Genomic DNA, 17,905 nt, shown 5'->3' with positions numbered 1-17,905 from the left:
GCGGGCGACGGCGGAGGCCGGTGGTGGGTGGTGAGGGCGGATGTTGGTGCAAGGCAGGTGTAGAGCTGTTGAGTTGCAAATGCAGAGAATGGTGGTGGGCAGGTAGTGGGCAGACAGTGATAAGTGGCACCGTGGGGGCAGGAGTTATGATGAGTTCGGAACAGGTGCTGGGAACAGGTGCAACAGGTGCGTAGGTCGGCGACGGTGACACGTGCGGTCAGGAACAAGGGTATGGGTGCGGTTGTTTGAGAGGTGAGCACTGGTGAGAAAAATTGTACACTCGGAAAGCACAGCCAGGTATTACACCACTAGAGGCACTGAGGAGGGGCGAGGCTGGCAGATGCGAGACATCGTGTATCTTGTGATGTCATTAAAAGGCGGTGGAGGCGGTCAGAATCTGATGGTTCGAAACACCGCTGCTACCAAATGTAACTTGCAATACTTTGGTGATAGAAACTCCGTGTACAAACAGCTAGATAAGATAGATAGATATTTTTTTTAGATAATCTTTTTATTTGTTCCATAGAAATACAGTTACACAAAATTCCTAGTATACAAGATATGACCTAGCTCTTTGATGAAAAATTTCATCTTATAAGAGCCAGTGAAAATTTTATATATATATATATATATATATATATATATATATATATATATATATATATATATATATATATATATATAAATGTTTTCCATCATTGGATTATTCTGGGACACTGAGAGGCAATAGGCAATACATACATACATATACATATACATATACATATACATATACATATACACACAACACACACACACGCTCACACGCATATATACTATATAAACATATATAGTTTCAAGTTTTCTTATGTTGATTGTCAGTTATATTCATTTTATTTACTGGCTTTTCATAACTAATTATTGTTGAGAATGTTGTACGGGACTATGAGCTACATATGATTTTATGAGGTACTTTTTTAGACTGCTTTTAAAGTTATCTACAGTAGTTTTTTTTACTATGTCGTGTGGCAGGGAATTGAATATTTTTGCACCATGATACCTAATATTACTCTGAGATTGTAAAGACGGCATGAAAGGTACAACAAAACGTTCTGTATTTCTATAATGGTATCTTGTAGGTGGAGTGGGTACAAAGAATGAGTTATTGTAAACAAGTCCATTAATGCATTTATACACATATACTGCACATACCAGTTCATTGATTTCTTTCATCTTAAGTATGTTATTATTATAAAATATATCATTCGTATGCTCGTAGCGGCCTACTCGTTCGATTGCTCTCATGATTTGCTTCTGAGCTGTTTCTAAAGGTTTCAGAGCTGTTTTATTTGCCGCTCCCCATACTGCATGACAATATACTAAATGAGTATACACTAATGAATAATATATCAAAATCATTGACTGTTTGTTTAATTTATTCCTTGTTTGATATATAATGCCACAGTACCTTAATACTTTATTTCTAATTTGGATGATATGCTTATTCCACAATAATTTATTGTCTAATACTATACCCAAAAATTTGGTTTCTGTTACTTCTTTAATGATGTTATTATTAATAACTACTTGAACACTGTGATTTATTTTCTTATGTCTGTGGAATACAATAGAGTAAGACTTATTTATATTTAATGTTAGCTTATTGGCTGAGATCCACTGTACCACCTTAGATATTTCTTCAGTTAAGGTATTTGTAAGAGTGTTTATATTACTGTGGCTTAAGTAGAAAGTACTGTCATCAGCAAATAGTACATGTTTTAACCTTTTTGTTGCGTTTGTGATATCGTTGAGGTAGATTAAAAATAATACAGGCCCTAAGATCGAGCCTTGTGGCACCCCTACATTTATTTCAGTAGTGGAAGATGTTTGATTATTAAAATAAACAAATTGTTTACGTTTAGCCAGATAACTCCGGAACCAGTCAAGTGCTTTCCCTGTAATACCATAGTGTGTCAATTTCTCAAGTAATATTGTATGGTCCACTGTATCGAAAGCCTTGGTTAAATCCAGAAACAGACTTATAGTGAACTCGTTTTTATCAAAGGCTGACAAAATGTGATCCGTGAAAGACAAAAGAGCATCTTGTGTGGATCTCCGTCTACGGAACCCATACTGATCATCGGAGAGCATACCTCTTTCTTCTAGAAAATCAATTAATCTGTCACAGACTGGACTCTCAATAATTTTACTTAAAGAAGGCAGGACCGAAACAGGCCTATAATTTTCAGGTGTATCACGAGGGCCCGACTTGTGTGTTGGTATTACTCTCGCTAACTTCAACTGATCAGGAAAGATTCCAGTAGCAAAAGACAAATTACATAAATGAGTTAAAATAGGACACAAAATTGTTATAGACCTCTTCAGCACCTTCACAGGAATATTGTCATGCCCAGCGGCTGAATCACGCATATTCATAACAACTTTATTGATTTCGTCAGTAGTGACTTCCCTGAAAGTTAGCTCATTTATCTGAAGTTCAGGAAGATATGCCTGGAACTTAGTTTGAGTCTGGTTAATATTCTTTGCTAATTCTTTACCTATATTGGTAAAATAGTCATTGATTGAATTAGCAGTAATATTTCCTGCATGATTAAGCTCAGTGTGCCCTCTCCTCATTAATACTGAATTTACTATGTTCCAAGTCTTTTTAGAGTCCCCTGCCGAGGTTGCTAGTTTACTTTTATAATAATTTCCTTTAGCAGTCTTAATTGATTGGGTTACTTTATTTCTCACTTTACGGTATATGTCACCATATGTAATCGGTTTCTTTAGATATTTACGTTGTAAACGGTTGCGTTCTTTAATCATAGCTTTAATTTCATGAGTTATGTATGGTTTATCCTTATATTTTTGCTTTATGTGAATTGTCTTTTCTGGGAAACATTTTTCGAAAATGGTTATAAATTCTGATAAAAGAAATCGAAGCAGGTTGCGAAATTGCTGGTCTTATAAATGCAAGACCAATCTACTTTTATTAGTTCTTGTTTAAAAATTTCTATATTGTCATCCGTGAAATCCCTATATCTTTTTATTATTTTTTTGTTTGGAGGCTTTATATTCAGTGAAAACGCTGAAAATATGGGAAAATGGTCTGAGATATCACAAACATATATACCATTAGTTATATTTCTGCTAATGTTATTAGTCCAGATTTGATCGATTAATGTAGCTGACTGGCAGGAGTTTATTACAAGCTCACAGTAAAATAGTCTGCCCGATTTGGCTGCCTGCTAAGAACTGATGCAATAACGCCGTCTTCAGGCGTGGGAAAGCGTGTTGACCTAGCAAGTTTAGTGGGGACATGTATGCATTGGGGGGGGACATATATACATCGGGGGTAGACATATTGTAGAGGGGGTACACTACTCCCCCGGGTAGCTGAGACGGTGTCTCCTGACACCGGGAGGTAAATGGTGTTTGATAATAGTAGTAAGGCAGGACCGGGAGGTGTGTACAAGGGAGAAGTATGATACAGGGGCAGTAGGGGAGACATGGCCATGTTGAGGGGAGGGAATTAGAAGGAAATATACATATAAGATATACAAGGATTAATAGGTACAAATCCAGTAAGGGGCGAATGTATACATAAACGTAATGGGAATTACACAATAATAGATTGAGACATGATAAACAAGGAGTAGATATGAGAGTTCTATTGTTGTTCTTCCTTCATTTTTTATTTTTTTTTTTGTATTTTCTGTAGGTTACACTGGCACTCACTAATGCATTAAAGAAATACCATCATTTTCTAGTAGGCAGAGTTCTGTTCACAGGTTGATTGTCAGATGGCATTGGTAGTCACTGAATGTGAGGGCACTAAGTACGGGGAGTTTCTACGTCGTGTGTAGGGCGTACTATGCCTGTAGAGACTCTGATTTCCTGGAGTCGACGTTCCATTTTTCAGACACAACAATGCACTGCACAGATGATGAGTAGAAAACCCAGGAAAGCGATAACCACAGGGGGAAACACAACTGTTGGATGAACCCATGAACGGCTGAAGGCCAGAGAAAATTCATCCATTATGAAATCACTGTCATTGAGGAAGGTGAGCATGTGCAAGTTAGGGGAGGTGATGGTAATGTTGGCAGAGGGTAGGGTGGAAGGCATGTCGAGTGGTTGAAAGATGTCATAGGAGTGATTACGGACAGCTTGGTGATAGCGAGTGGCGTAAGTGATGACGGACTCTGATTTAACGGTACAACAGTCAGGTGCTTTGTAGAGACCACTAGCAGGGACGGATCAAACCGAAGAACCAGGACACATGATTGTGACAGAGATGGGAACAGCAAAGAAGAAGTACTGGACATGGTTGAGGTGAGCATGGTGGACCGGGAGGTCAGGAGCTGGGACAAAAGAACAGGCCGAGTAGATGGAATGGTTGCGAACTAAACCAGACTCACAAGGTGTAGCACTGCTAGGGAAGATAGCGAAAAGGTGGGCAGCACAGAGACGAGAGGTCGGAGTAAGGGAGGAACATTTCTGGAGGTCTGTGGAAGAAAGGAAGGCAACGGAAAGATGATCATGGGAGAGGAGGAAATATTCTGAAGGAACAGATACCTGTAACAAGGAGTTGTTGAGGCGGAAAGGGAAGGGAATGATGTGGAAAAGGTTAAAGGGTATGGCAGAACCGAGAGGAATATGGACGACGACGTATGTGGTGAGAAGAGTGGCTTCGAGAACAGGATAATAATATTCAAGGGAGGAGTAAGGGAGGACTGGGGAGAGACCGAAGGTGGAGTGAGCCCATTCCAGGACAGAACGGAGAGCTGAGACAGGTAGTGACATGTCCATTGATAGCATCGACCAGGATACGAACCAAGGCAGAGACTTGAGACAAGAGAGAGTCAATGGCTAGTTGGAGATTATCCATGTTGAGTTTGAGGTAGAAGAACTGAGAGATAACGTTGAGATCTGAAAGGTGGCGTTGTAAGATATCTGTGAAATTGTTTAGAGTGGACGTGACTTCATTGAGTTGGGTTGTGAGCTTCTGTAACATAGTGTGTTGGATTTTACTGACTCGGCGTTGTGATTCTAGGGCTGAAGCTAATTGAGTGAGATCAGATTTGAAGCCAGAAATGTCACGGGCTGTAGCAACGCCAAACAAGCCACTCAGAATCTCACCGCAGAAGTCGAAGAGACCTCGTTTCACACGAGAACGACCCACAGGTGTCTGAATGGAAAATGTGTCATTGAGCTGGGTGAATCTGTTACTTATGTATTGCAATTGCCAGGAGAGTGGGAGGAAAAGGTTATAGAGATACTCATTCGGGTTGTGTGTCCCCATGAGGGCCATGAGATGGGTCCTGATTCCGTGGAGCTGGTGCGCGTAGGCAGGTAGGGCAATGGCTACGTCGGCCGTTGGCGCAAGATCGTAGCGCAAGGAGACCTCGCCTCCTGAGCCGACCAAGGCCACGGGACGTACTCCAACATCGTCCTGATCTGACCCAGACCCCAGGAGGGTCAGCACTGCCAGCAGGGAGATCGCTAACATCGTACCTAGAAAATCAGGGTAGAGTTAATGGGGGAGGTCGTGAAGAGGTTGATGGGCAGAGCACAGTTTGGACCAATAGTGATTGGTTGATGAATGAGCAGGTGGAGGTGGAGAGGAAGGAGACTGAGGGATAGGTGGAGACAAGGTAGACTGAGGGATGGGAGGAGGGGAAGAGGGGGCAAGAGGTTGTGTAAGTGACTCTTCCAAGACGAGTCCACGGCCACGGGGTGCTCGCTTTAAGTCATCGACGTGGACCCATCTGGTGTCCCTAGTGGACAGGTCCTGGAGGTGAAATTTGTTGCCTTGTTGAGTGAGGACGCGGTGGGGCCCTGTAAATTTGTCATCCAACTTAGAGGAACGCGTATGGGAATGAGCAAAGACAAAATCGCCTACATTGATAGTGATAGGAGAGGCGGACTGATGTTGGCGCTGCAGCATGTCCTCCTGAGAAAAAGCCAAAGTGGATTGGACATACTGGTGGATTGTCTGGAAGTTGGCCAATTTTAGTTTAACATAATCATCCATGTTTTAGATGGGTTCTTTCTTTGAGGATAAGAGAGAGTATGGGAGGTCCTTGTCAAAGCCAAAGAGGACGAAGAAGGGAGATTCAGCCATGAATGCATTGATGGAACTATTGATGGAGGATGCCACTTGAGGAATCCAGTCATCCCAGGACGAACTATGGGAGCCTAGATGTCTGAGGCACTCTAAGATTTTACGGTTGTGGCGTTCTACAAGGCCATTGCAAGCCGGATGGTTAGGCACGACATTGCACCTACTTATATGAAAGCGGCGACAGATCTCATCTAGAAGGCTATTATTGAATTCTGTACCATTGTCATTAAGAATGGTATGAGGGGTACTGAACGGGCAAATTACGTGATCTACAAGGGCACGTGCAACGCTCTTCGCGGTCTTGTCGGTGAGGGGTACAGTAGCGGGAGAAGTGGTCGACCGCTACGAACAAGTACTTAGCGCCAGATTCTGTGAGAGGTAGTTTTCAGAGATCGATTGAGACAGTTTCCCATGGTCGTGATGGGATTGGGTATTGTAAGAGAGGTGCTGGTAAGCCGGTGGATACTTTGTGGTGGTGCCAGGAGAGGCAAGAGTCACAGTGGGCATTGATATCGTGGCGCATGGTTGGCCAATAGTATTTGAGACGTGCTTGGCGCAAGCATCGGTCTTTACCTGGTTGGGAAGCTGGAGGAGTATTATGAACAATATGAAGAACCATTGGTATCAGGGCAGCGGGGACAACAAGTTTGCGTACTTCGCAATTGGGCATATCTTTGACTGTTAGCAGTGTTTTCCTGTACAAGAGATTATGATCTAGCATGAACCCATCTAGTGATACTGGCAGAGTAAGTAAGGTCGAGGCATCGCCAGATTCTAGGAAATAAATGACTTTGGACCACATGGGGTCTTGGCGCTGAAAGTTTCGAACAACTTCTGACGTTAGTGTAGTATTTTCAGTTACTTCAGGCTGCAGTGATGTTATAGCTGCTGCTACGTGACGTGAGAGTGTGTCTGCAACTTCATTCAACTTGTTTGGTACATATTGAAAAGTGGGATTAAAGTCCTGGATGATGACAGATCATCTAGCTGGTCTACCTGTTAGGTTTCGATTTTTGAACAAATCACATAGTGGAAGGTGGTCTGTTTGGATATGCACTGGATAACCATAGACTATATCTCTGAAATGTTTCAAGGACCAGATTACTGCTAGCACTTCGAGATCTGTGACACTGCAGTTACGTTCAGTGGTTGTAAGGGTGCGACTAGCATACGCTATTACGCGCTTCCTTGATGCTTCATCGAGTTGCATCAAAACGGCACCAAGTCCAGTGTCTGGGGCGTCTGTGAAGAGAAGGAAGGGTGTGGTATAATGAGGGAATGCTAGAACAGGGGCATTTACAAGAGCTGTCTTTAGCTTTTGGAAAGCTTGTGACTGGTCGTTAGTCCAAACAAAAGGCACATTCTGCTTGAGTAAGTGGGTCAGAGGAGCAGCGATCTTTGCATAATCCCGGATGAAGCGACGATGATAGCCACTGAGGCCCAGGAAACTTCGTACAGCTTCGGTAGTGGTGGGTTCTGGGAAGTTAATAATCGCCTTAGTTTTATCTTCATTAGTATGAATACCTTGTGCATCGACGACATGGCCTAGGAATTTGATTTTCTTTCGCAGGAAGTCACATTTACTGAGATTGATTTTCAGGCCTGCAAGCTGGAGGCGTTCAAAGACTTGCTGGAGTTTGGTAAAATGATCAGGGATGGATTTACTCACAACAATGATATCATCTAGGTAAGCAAAAAGAGAGAGTCCCATCATACCGCTGAAGACTGAATGGATAAGTCACATGAGCACGGAAGGAGCATTTCTCAGACCAAAAGGGAGTCTCATAAACTGAAAATGTCCGGAAGGGGTGCTAAAGGCTGTAACTGGGCGAGAGGACTTTTCCATTTCGACCTGCCAGTACCCGCTGAGGAGGTCTAAAGATGAAAAGAGTACATTATTGTCACCAAGGGATTCTAGCAAATCAGTGAGGACGGGTAACGGGAAACGGTCTGGAACGGTGACAGAATTGACCTTACGATAGTCGACTACTGGTCTAAAGTGGACTATTCCAAGGACTGACGGAGGGTTCAATAATGTCTTGGTCTAACATGTTCTGTACCATTTGATCTGTCTGCTTTCGCTGGCTGTGAGGAAATCGATACACTGGTATGTAAATCGGCTGAGTTCCTGGTAGTAGTTCAATCGTATGTTTGACAAGGTCTGTTCTACCCATCGGTTCACCGGGTAAGGCAACCACGTTTCTGTACGAGGTCAGAAGGTCGAGGAGTTGAGGCGTATTTTCTGGGAAAACTGTACAAGTGAGATGTGAGAGCATATCGGGTGAATATGTCGGCGCAGATCCCGTAGAGTTAATAGTACATACACCGATTGGCGTATCATCAGTCTGAGTAGTAGGAATTGAGGAATCCTGGCACACCTTTACAGCCGCTGGGTATACTAGGAAGTCTCCAATCTTTACACCACTTTTAAGTTTTAGTGGAGCATTTGTGACATTGAGCAAGTACAGGTAGCATAAACTGTCCTCTAAGACTGTACACCACACTGACTCATAAGTCAAGCCAGTCACACAACACGTCTCAGGTAGGGTTAGTACATCCACTCCTTCTTTCGCACCGGCAACACAAACAGAAACTTTGGTGAACTCATGCGGTAACAAAATTGTGCACGTATTCGTTACTGCACGTTTCGTCTCTGTATGTTGGAGAAGATCATTCAGACTGTGTGTGGTAGGTAACTGAGACATGTCTGAGTCAGCGATAGTGTTGTCGGGAGAGGAGGTAAGAGCCATGTTCGAGGGCTGAGATGATGTATCAGGAGACATTGAGGAATTTATGTCCTTGCTCGCAGTCAGTAAGGGAATGATCTCTGTATTCTCAGATGATGATAGTGGTGGTTTGGGCTGGGTTGGACTTTTTGGTAGTGATAGGGACAGATGTAATTGAAGGACTGATTTGATTGTAAGAACAGGACGGGGACATTCCATAGTGTAAACCGGGAATCCAGAAATGTCTATACTACCACAAGCAGGTAATAATGCAATGGAGTGTTGTGCCATGGTGGAGAAACCAATAAGGGCATCTGCGGGATACTGCAAGTCATTAGTGACATGAAATTCAATTGGGATAGGGGGCAAATCTCTGTGGAGTGTAACTGCAAGGGTGACTCTTCCCTTAATCTTAAACTCTGAGCCGTCAACACCACATAGGCAAATGTCTGGTGGTTCTAGGAAACTGACGTGGTTGTGATGGCGATCAATAAATTATAAGGAATTTTCGGAGATGAGATTTACTGTAGATCCTGTGTCCAAGAAGAATGACGTTGGTATGTCATGACTGCTGCAGAGAATGACTAAACCCGAGGATGTTATGGGACTTACATGGCGTATGGGGAGTTGGGTTTCTGGTTCTACTTGATATTGGTCCGATACGGGCGCAGCGCTTCCCCCGACTGTTGGCGGTTCAGGTAACGACATTCCTCAGTGGTGTGAGTCGTGCTTGATTGCTGGTATTTGCAGTGTGGACGACGTGAGCGGGAGGGCGTACGCTGTCTGGTTTGAGAGTGAGAAAGTTTGTATGTACGGTCGCAACTGGATGCTCGATGTCCAGGATGACCACAGAACCAGCAAAGAATCGAAGATTGTCTGTTCCGTCGGGCGCTAGATGGATCACGACCTGCGGTAGGAGAAGGATGTGTGGCAGATCTGCCGCGTGTGGCTGGACGGGAGCGAGATTGGTCTGGGGTAGTGGAGGTGTGACAGACTGAGGAGGCCAAGAGTTGGGTGGTGCCCTGACGCGTGTAGTTCGAACCTGTTCTTTCATCAATGGCTTTAGTGACCTGAATAATTTTATCTCCTGGATTGAAACCGGTTTCCAAGACTAGCTCTCGCTGTTTAGGAGTAAGCCAGTGAAGGAATCTCAGGTAACCAATTAAGTCAGCAAAGTTGGTGTGTGAAAGCATTGGAACGCCATTCTTGTCTTCTAACTATTTCGTGCCTACCAGTAATTGGAGCATCTCGCTACTAGTTGCTTTCATGGCGGTGGCAGCTTCGTGGAACTTGGCATATTGTGCTGGGACGCGCAAGTCCTCATCTAGTTGGTTTAGGAGATTAATGAATCCCATGAGAGACGCGGTATTTGAATGCTGCCAACAAAGGCTGATGAGTTCCTTACGAAAATCAGCAAAGGTACGAATGCTATCGAAATGTCCTGCACGGATCTCGGATCCGATGTCCGATTTACCGTGGTGCAAGCGACCGAGGAGGTAGGCTACTTTGAGTGATTCATCGGTTATTTGTCTATTGTGTATTTCTGTGTCGACTTCTCTGAGGAAATCATAGACAGACCAAGTTGGGTAATGGCTGGTGAATTTGGGACGATAGGCATCGTCGAGATAGATAGACTGTGGAGGGTTGACCATGGCTGGAAGTGAAGAAGTGGCGGCAGGAGAGGTGTGGGAGAGAGAGAAGGTAGTGGCAGTTAAGGGCGAGCAAGACGGGGTATGAAGGGAGGCAGGAGAGGGAACGACAGGGGAAGGAGTAGAGGAAGAAGAAGGGAGTGGAGAGGCAGGAGTAGAAGAGGAGGTATCTGGATTTACGAGTGTAGGATGGGTAGGAAGTGATTCTGCGGGAAGTGAAACGGGAGTCTCAGGTACAGGGCGGTGGTACTCTTTGCCACTTCGTAAATGAGTGATTGTGTTAGAGTCGGCAGACGGGGTATGAGCAAGTGATGTTTCCGGGTCGAGAGGGCTGGTGGTAAGCGGTTGACGTGGAAAGTATGGCATTTAATGCGGCAATGGAAGATGAAAGGATGAAGATGGATACGTAGGTGGAAATATATAAATAACAATAAGAGAATGGAATACATGAGTAGGCGTGAAAATGAATGAAGGTGCGGGGATGGATGGTTTAAATAAAAGGCGAAGGATGAGATGGAGCATAAATAACGTAGGTGAAGATGAAAACGGCGTAATGGAAATGAGATGGAATATTTACAATAACAAATCTGTAGAGAAAATCGAGGATACTCTCTATAGAAAGGAAAGATATACTACAGTTACACAGTAGAGATGGGAGTGTTGAGATGTATGACGTGCAGGGGTGGCTGGGCGTAGCTGGGCTGGGGCGGGTCGGGGCGGGATGGGGCGGGGCGGGGCGGCGGTGGAGAGACAGCTGGGCGGAGAGGAGAAGAGACGGCGCGATGAATCACCGGCAGCGAGTGGCGGTCGTATTAGGCTCCGTAATGCAGACCAGATGCGGGCGACGGCGGAGGCCGGTGGTGGGTGGTGAGGGCGGATGTTGGTGCAAGGCAGGTGTAGAGCTGTTGAGTTGCAAATGCAGAGAATGGTGGTGGGCAGGTAGTGGGCAGACAGTGATAAGTGGCACCGTGGGGGCAGGAGTTATGATGAGTCCGGAACAGGTGCTGGGAACAGGTGCAACAGGTGCGTAGGTCGGCGACGGTGACACGTGCGGTCAGGAACAAGGGTATGGGTGCGGTTGTTTGAGAGGTGAGCACTGGTGAGAAAAATTGTACACTCGGAAAGCACAGCCAGGTATTACACCACTAGAGGCACTGAGGAGGGGCGAGGCTGGCAGATGCGAGACATCGAGTATCTTGTGATGTCATTAAAAGGCGGTGGAGGCGGTCAGAATCTGATGGTTCGAAACACCGCTGCTACCAAATGTAACTTGCAATACTTTGGTGATAGAAACTCCGTGTACAAACAGCTAGATAAGATAGATAGATATTTTTTTTAGATAATCTTTTTATTTGTTCCATAGAAATACAGTTACACAAAATTCCTAGTATACAAGATATGACCTAGCTCTATGATAAAAAATTTCATCTTATAAGAGCCAGTGAATATTTTATATATATATAAATGTTTTCCATCATTGGATTATTCTGGGACACTGAGAGGCAATAGGCAATACATACATACATATACATATACATATACATATACATATACACACAACACACACACACGCACACACGCATATATACATCTATAAACATATATAGTTTCAAGTTTTCTTATGTTGATTGTCAGCTATATTAATTTTATTTACTGGCTTTTCATAACTAATTATTGTTGAGAATGTTGTACGGGACTATGAGCTACATGTGATTTTATGAGGTACTTATTTAGACTGCTTTTAAAGTTATCTACAGTAGTTTTTTTTACTATGTCGTGTGGCAGGGAATTGAATATTTTTGCACCATGATACCTAATATTACTCTGAGATTGTAAAGACGGCATGAAAGGTACAACAAAACGTTCTGTATTTCTATAATGGTATCTTGTAGGTGGAGTGGGTACAAAGAATGAGTTATTGTAAACAAGTCCATTAATGCATTTATACACATATACTGCACATACCAGTTCATTGATTTCTTTCATCTTAAGTATGTTATTATTATAAAATATATCATTCGTATGCTCGTAGCGGCCTACTCGTTCGATTGCTCTCATGATTTGCTTCTGAGCTGTTTCTAAAGGTTTCAGAGCTGTTTTATTTGCCGCTCCCCATACTGCATGACAATATGCTAAATGACTATACACTAATGAATAATATATCAAAATCATTGACTGTTTGTTTAATTTATTCCTTGTTTGATATATAATGCCACAGTACCTTAATACTTTATTTCTAATTTGGATGATATGCTTATTCCACAGTAATTTATTGTCTAATACTATACCCAAAAATTTGGTTTCTGTTACTTCTTTAATGCTGTTATTATTAATAACTACTTGAACACTGTGATTTATTTTCTTATGTCTGTGGAATACAATAAAGTAAGTCTTATTTATATTTAATGTTAGCTTATTGGCTGAAATCTATTGTACCACCTTAGATATTTCTTCAGTTAAGGTATTTGTAAGAGTGTTTATATTACTGTGGCTTAAGTAGAAAGTACTGTCATCAGCAAATAGTACATGTTTTAACCTTTTTGTTGCGTTTGTGATATCGTTGAGGTAGATTAAAAATAATATAGGCCCTAAGATCGAGCCTTGTGGCACCCCTACATTTATTTCAGTAGTGGAAGATGTTTGATTATTAAAATAAACAAATTGTTTACGTTTAGCCAGATAACTCCGGAACCAGTCAAGTGCTTTCCCTGTAATACCATAGTGTGTCAATTTCTCAAGTAATATTGTATGGTCCACTGTATCGATAGCCTTGGTTAAATCCAGAAACAGACTTATAGTGAACTCGTTTTTATCAAAGGCTGACAAAATGTGATCCGTGAAAGACAAAAAAGCATCTTGTGTGGATCTCCGTCTACGGAAATCATACTGATCATCGGAGAGCATACCTCTATCTTCTAGAAAATCAATTAATCTGTCACAGACTGGACTCTCAATAATTTTACTTAAAGAAGGCAGGACCGAAACAGGCCTATAATTTTCAGGTGTATCACGAGGGCCCGACTTGTGTGTTGGTATTGCTCTCCCTAACTTCAACTGATCAGGAAAGATTCCAGTAGCAAAAGACAAATTACATAAATGAGTTAAAATAGGACACAAAATTGTTATAGACCTCTTCAGCACCTTCACAGGAATATTGTCATGCCCAGCGGCTGAATCACGCATATTCAAAACAACTTTATTGATTTCGTCAGTAGTGACTTCCCTGAAAGTTAGCTCATTTATCTGAAGTTCAGGAAGATATGCCTGGAACTTAGTTTGAGTCTGGTTAATATTCTTTGCTAATTCTTTACCTATATTGGTAAAATAGTCATTGATTGAATTAGCAGTAATATTTCCTGCATGATTAAGCTCAGTGTGCCCTCTCCTCATTAATACTGAATTTACTATGTTCCAAGTCTTTTTAGAGTCCCCTGCCGAGGTTGCTAGTTTACTTTTATAATAATTCCCTTTAGCAGACTTAATTGATTGGGTTACTTTATTTCTTACTTTACGGTATATGTCACCATATGTAATCGGTTTCTTTAGATATTTACGTTGTAAGAGGTTGCGTTCTTTAATCATAGCTTTAATTTCATGAGTTATATATGGTTTATCCTTATATTTTTTGCTTTATGTGAATTGTCTTTTCTGGGAAACATTTTTCGAAAATGGTTATAAATTCTGATAAAAGAAATCGGAGCAGGTTGCGAAATTGCTGGTCTTATAAATGCAAGACCAATCTACTTTTATTAGTTCTTGTTTAAAAATTTCCATATTGTCATCCGTGAAATCCCTATATCTTTTTATTATTTTTTTGTTTGGAGGCTTTATATTCAGTGAAAACGCTGAAAATATGGGAAAATGGTCTGAGATATCACAAACATATATACCATTAGTTATATTTCTGCTAATGTTATTAGTCCAGATTTGATCGATTAATGTAGCTGACTGCCAGGAGTTTATTACAAGCTCACAGTAAAATAGTCTGCCCGATTTGGCTGCCTGCTAAGAACTGATGCAATAACGCCGTCTTCAGGCGTGGGAAAGCGTGCTGACCTAGCAAGTTTAGTGGGGGCATGTATGCATTGGGGGGTGACATATATACATCGGGGGTAGACATATTGTAGAGGGGGTACACTACTCCCCCGGGTAGCTGAGACGGTGTCTCCTGACACCGGGAGGTAAATGGTGTTTGATTATAGTAGTAAGGCAGGACCGGGAGGTGTGTACAAGGGAGAAGTATGATACAGGGGCAGTAGGGGAGACATGGCCATGTTGAGGGGAGGGAATTTGAAGGATATATACATATAAGTTATACAAGGATTAATAGGTACAAATCCAGTAAGGAGCGAAGGTATACATAAACGTAATGGGAATTACACAATAATAGATTGAGACATGATAAACAAGGAGTAGATATGAGAGTTCTATTGTTGTTCTTCCTTCATTTTTTTTTTTTTTTTGTATTTTCTGTAGGATACACTGGCACTCACTAATGCATTAAAGAAATACCATCATTTTCTAGTAGGCAGAGTTCTGTTCACAGGTTGATTATCAGATGGCATCGGTAGTCACTGAATGTGAGGGCACTAAGTACGGGGAGTTTCTACGTCGTGTGTAGGGCATACTATGCCTGTAGAGACTCTGATTTCCTGGAGTCAACGTTCCATTTTTCTGACACAACAATGCACTGCACAGATGATGAGTAGAAAACCCATGAAAGCGATAACCATAGGGGGAAACACAACTGTTGGATGAACCCATGAACGGCTGAAGGCCAGAGAAAATTCATCCATAATGAAATCACTGTCATTGAGGAAGGTGAGCATGCGCAAGTTAGGGAAGGTGATGGTATTGTTGGCAGAGGGTAGGGTGGAAGGCATGTCGAGTGGTTGAAAGATGTCATAGGAGTGATTACTGACAGCTTGGTGATAGCGAGTGGCGTAAGTGATGACGGACTCTGATTTGATGGTACAATAGTCAGGTGCTTTGTAGAGACCACTAGCGGGGACGGATCGAACCGAAGAACCAGGACACATGATTGTGACAGAGATGGGAACAGCAAAGAAGAAGTACTGGACATGGTTGAGGTGAGCATGGTGGACCGGGAGGTCAGGAGCTGGGACAAAAGAACAGGCCGAGTAGATGGAATGGTTGCGAACTAAACCAGACTCACAAGGTGTAGCACTGCTAGGGAAGATAGCGAAAAGGTGGGCAGCACAGAGACGAGAGGTCGGAGTAAGGGAGGAACATTTCTGTAGGTCTGTGGAAGAAAGGAAGGCAACGGAAAGATGATCATGGGAGAGGAGGAAATATTCTGAAGGAACAGATACCTGTAACAAGGAGTTGTTGAGGCGGAAAGCGAGGGGAATGATGTGGAAAAGGTTAAAGGGTATGGCAGAACGGAGAGGAATATGGACGACGACGTATGTGGTGAGAAGGGTGGCTTCGAGAACAGGATAATAATATTCAAGGGAGGAGTAAGAGAGGACTGGGGAGAGACCGAAGGTGGAGTGAGCCCATTCCAGGACAGAACGGAGAGCTGAGACAGGTAGTGACATGTCCATTGATAGCATCGACCAGGATACGAACCAAGGCAGAGACTTGAGACAAGAGAGAGTCAATGGCTAGTTGGAGATTATCCATGTTGAGTTTGAGGTAGAAGAACTGAGAGATAACGTTGAGATCTGAAAGGTGGCGTTGTAAGATATCTGCGAAATTGTTTAGAGTGGACGTGACTTCATTGACTTGGGTTCTGAGCTTCTGTAACATAGTGTGTTGGATTTTACTGACTCAGCGTTGTGATTCTAGGGCTGAAGCTAATTGAGTGAGATCAGATTTGAAGCCAGAAATGTCACGGGTTGTAGCAACGCCAAAGAAGCCACTCAGAATCTCACCGCAGAAGTCGAAGAGACCTCGCATCACACGAGAACGACCCACAGGTGTCTGAATGGAAAATGTGTCATTGAGCTGGGTGAATCTGTTACTTATGTATTGCAATTGCCAGGAGAGTGGGAGGAAAAGGTTATAGAGATACTCATTCGGGTTGTGTGTCCCCATGAGGGCCGTGAGATGGGTCCTGATTTCGTGGAGCTGGTGCGCGTAGGCAGGTAGGGCAATGGCTACGTCGGCCGGGGTCGCAAGATCGTAGCGCAAGGAGACCTCGCCTCCTGAGCCGACCAAGGCCCCGGGACGTACTCCAACATCGTCCTGATCTGACCCAGACCCCAGGAGGGTCAGCACTGCCAGCAGGGAGATCGCTAACATCGTACCTAGAAAATCAGGGTAGAGTTAATGGGGGAGGTCGTGAAGAGGTTGATGGGCAGAGTGCAGTTTGGACCGATAGTGATTTGTTGATGAATGAGCAGGTGGAGGTGGAGAGGAAGGAGACTGAGGGATAGGTGGAGACAAGGTAGACTGAGGGATGGGAGGAGGGGAAGAGGGGGCAAGAGGTTGTGTAAGTGACTTCCAAGACGAGGCCACGGGGTACTCGCTTTAAGTCATTCACGTGGACCCATCTGGTGTCCCCAGTGGACAGGTCCTGGAGGTGAAATTTGTTGCCTTGTTGAGTGAGGACGCGGTGGGGCCCTGTAAATTTGTCATCCAACTTAGAGGAACGCGTATGGCAATGAGCAAAGACAAAATCGCCTACATTGATAGTGATAGGAGAGGCGGACTGATGTTGGCGCTGCAGCATGTCCTCCTGAGAAAAAGCCAAAGTGGATTGGACATACTGGTGGATTGTCTGGAAGTTGGCCAATTTTAGTTTAACATAATCATCCATGTTGTAGATGGGTTCTGGCTTTGAGGATAAGAGAGAGTATGGGAGGTCCTTGTCAAAGCCAAAGAGGACGAAGAAGGGAGATTCAGCAATGAATGCATTGATGGAACTATTGATGGAGGATGCCACTTGAGGAATCCAGTCATCCCAGGACGAACTATGGGAGCCTAGAAGTCTGAGGCACTCTAAGATTTTACGGGTGTGGCGTTCTACAAGGCCATTGCAAGCCGGATGGTTAGGCACGATATTGCACCTACTGATATGAAAGCGGCGACAGATCTCATCTAGAAGGCTATTGTTGAATTCTGTACCATTGTCATTAAGAATGGTATGAGGGGTACTGAACGGGCATATTACGTGATCTACAGGGGCACGTGCAACGCTCTTCGCGGTCTTGTCGGTGAGGGGTACAGTAGCGGGAGAAGTGGTCGACCGCTACGAACAAGTACTTAGCGCCAGATTCTGTGAGAGGTAGTTTTAAGAGATCGATTGAGACAGTTTCCCATGGTCGTGATGGGATTGGGTATTGTAAGAGAGGTGCTGGTAAGCCGGTGGATACTTTGTGGCAGTGGCAGGAGAGGCAAGAGTCACAGTGGGCATTGATATCGTGGCGCATGGTTGGCCAATAGTATTTGAGACG

Source organism: Coenobita brevimanus, chromosome 35 (genome assembly GCF_032717465.1).
Source record: "Coenobita brevimanus isolate Jiangsu-jjx chromosome 35, ASM3271746v2, whole genome shotgun sequence".
Classification (NCBI taxonomy): Eukaryota; Metazoa; Arthropoda; class Malacostraca; order Decapoda; family Coenobitidae; genus Coenobita; species Coenobita brevimanus.
The sequence above is the reverse complement of the archived record's forward strand: the minus strand, read 5'-3'. Positions refer to the sequence as shown.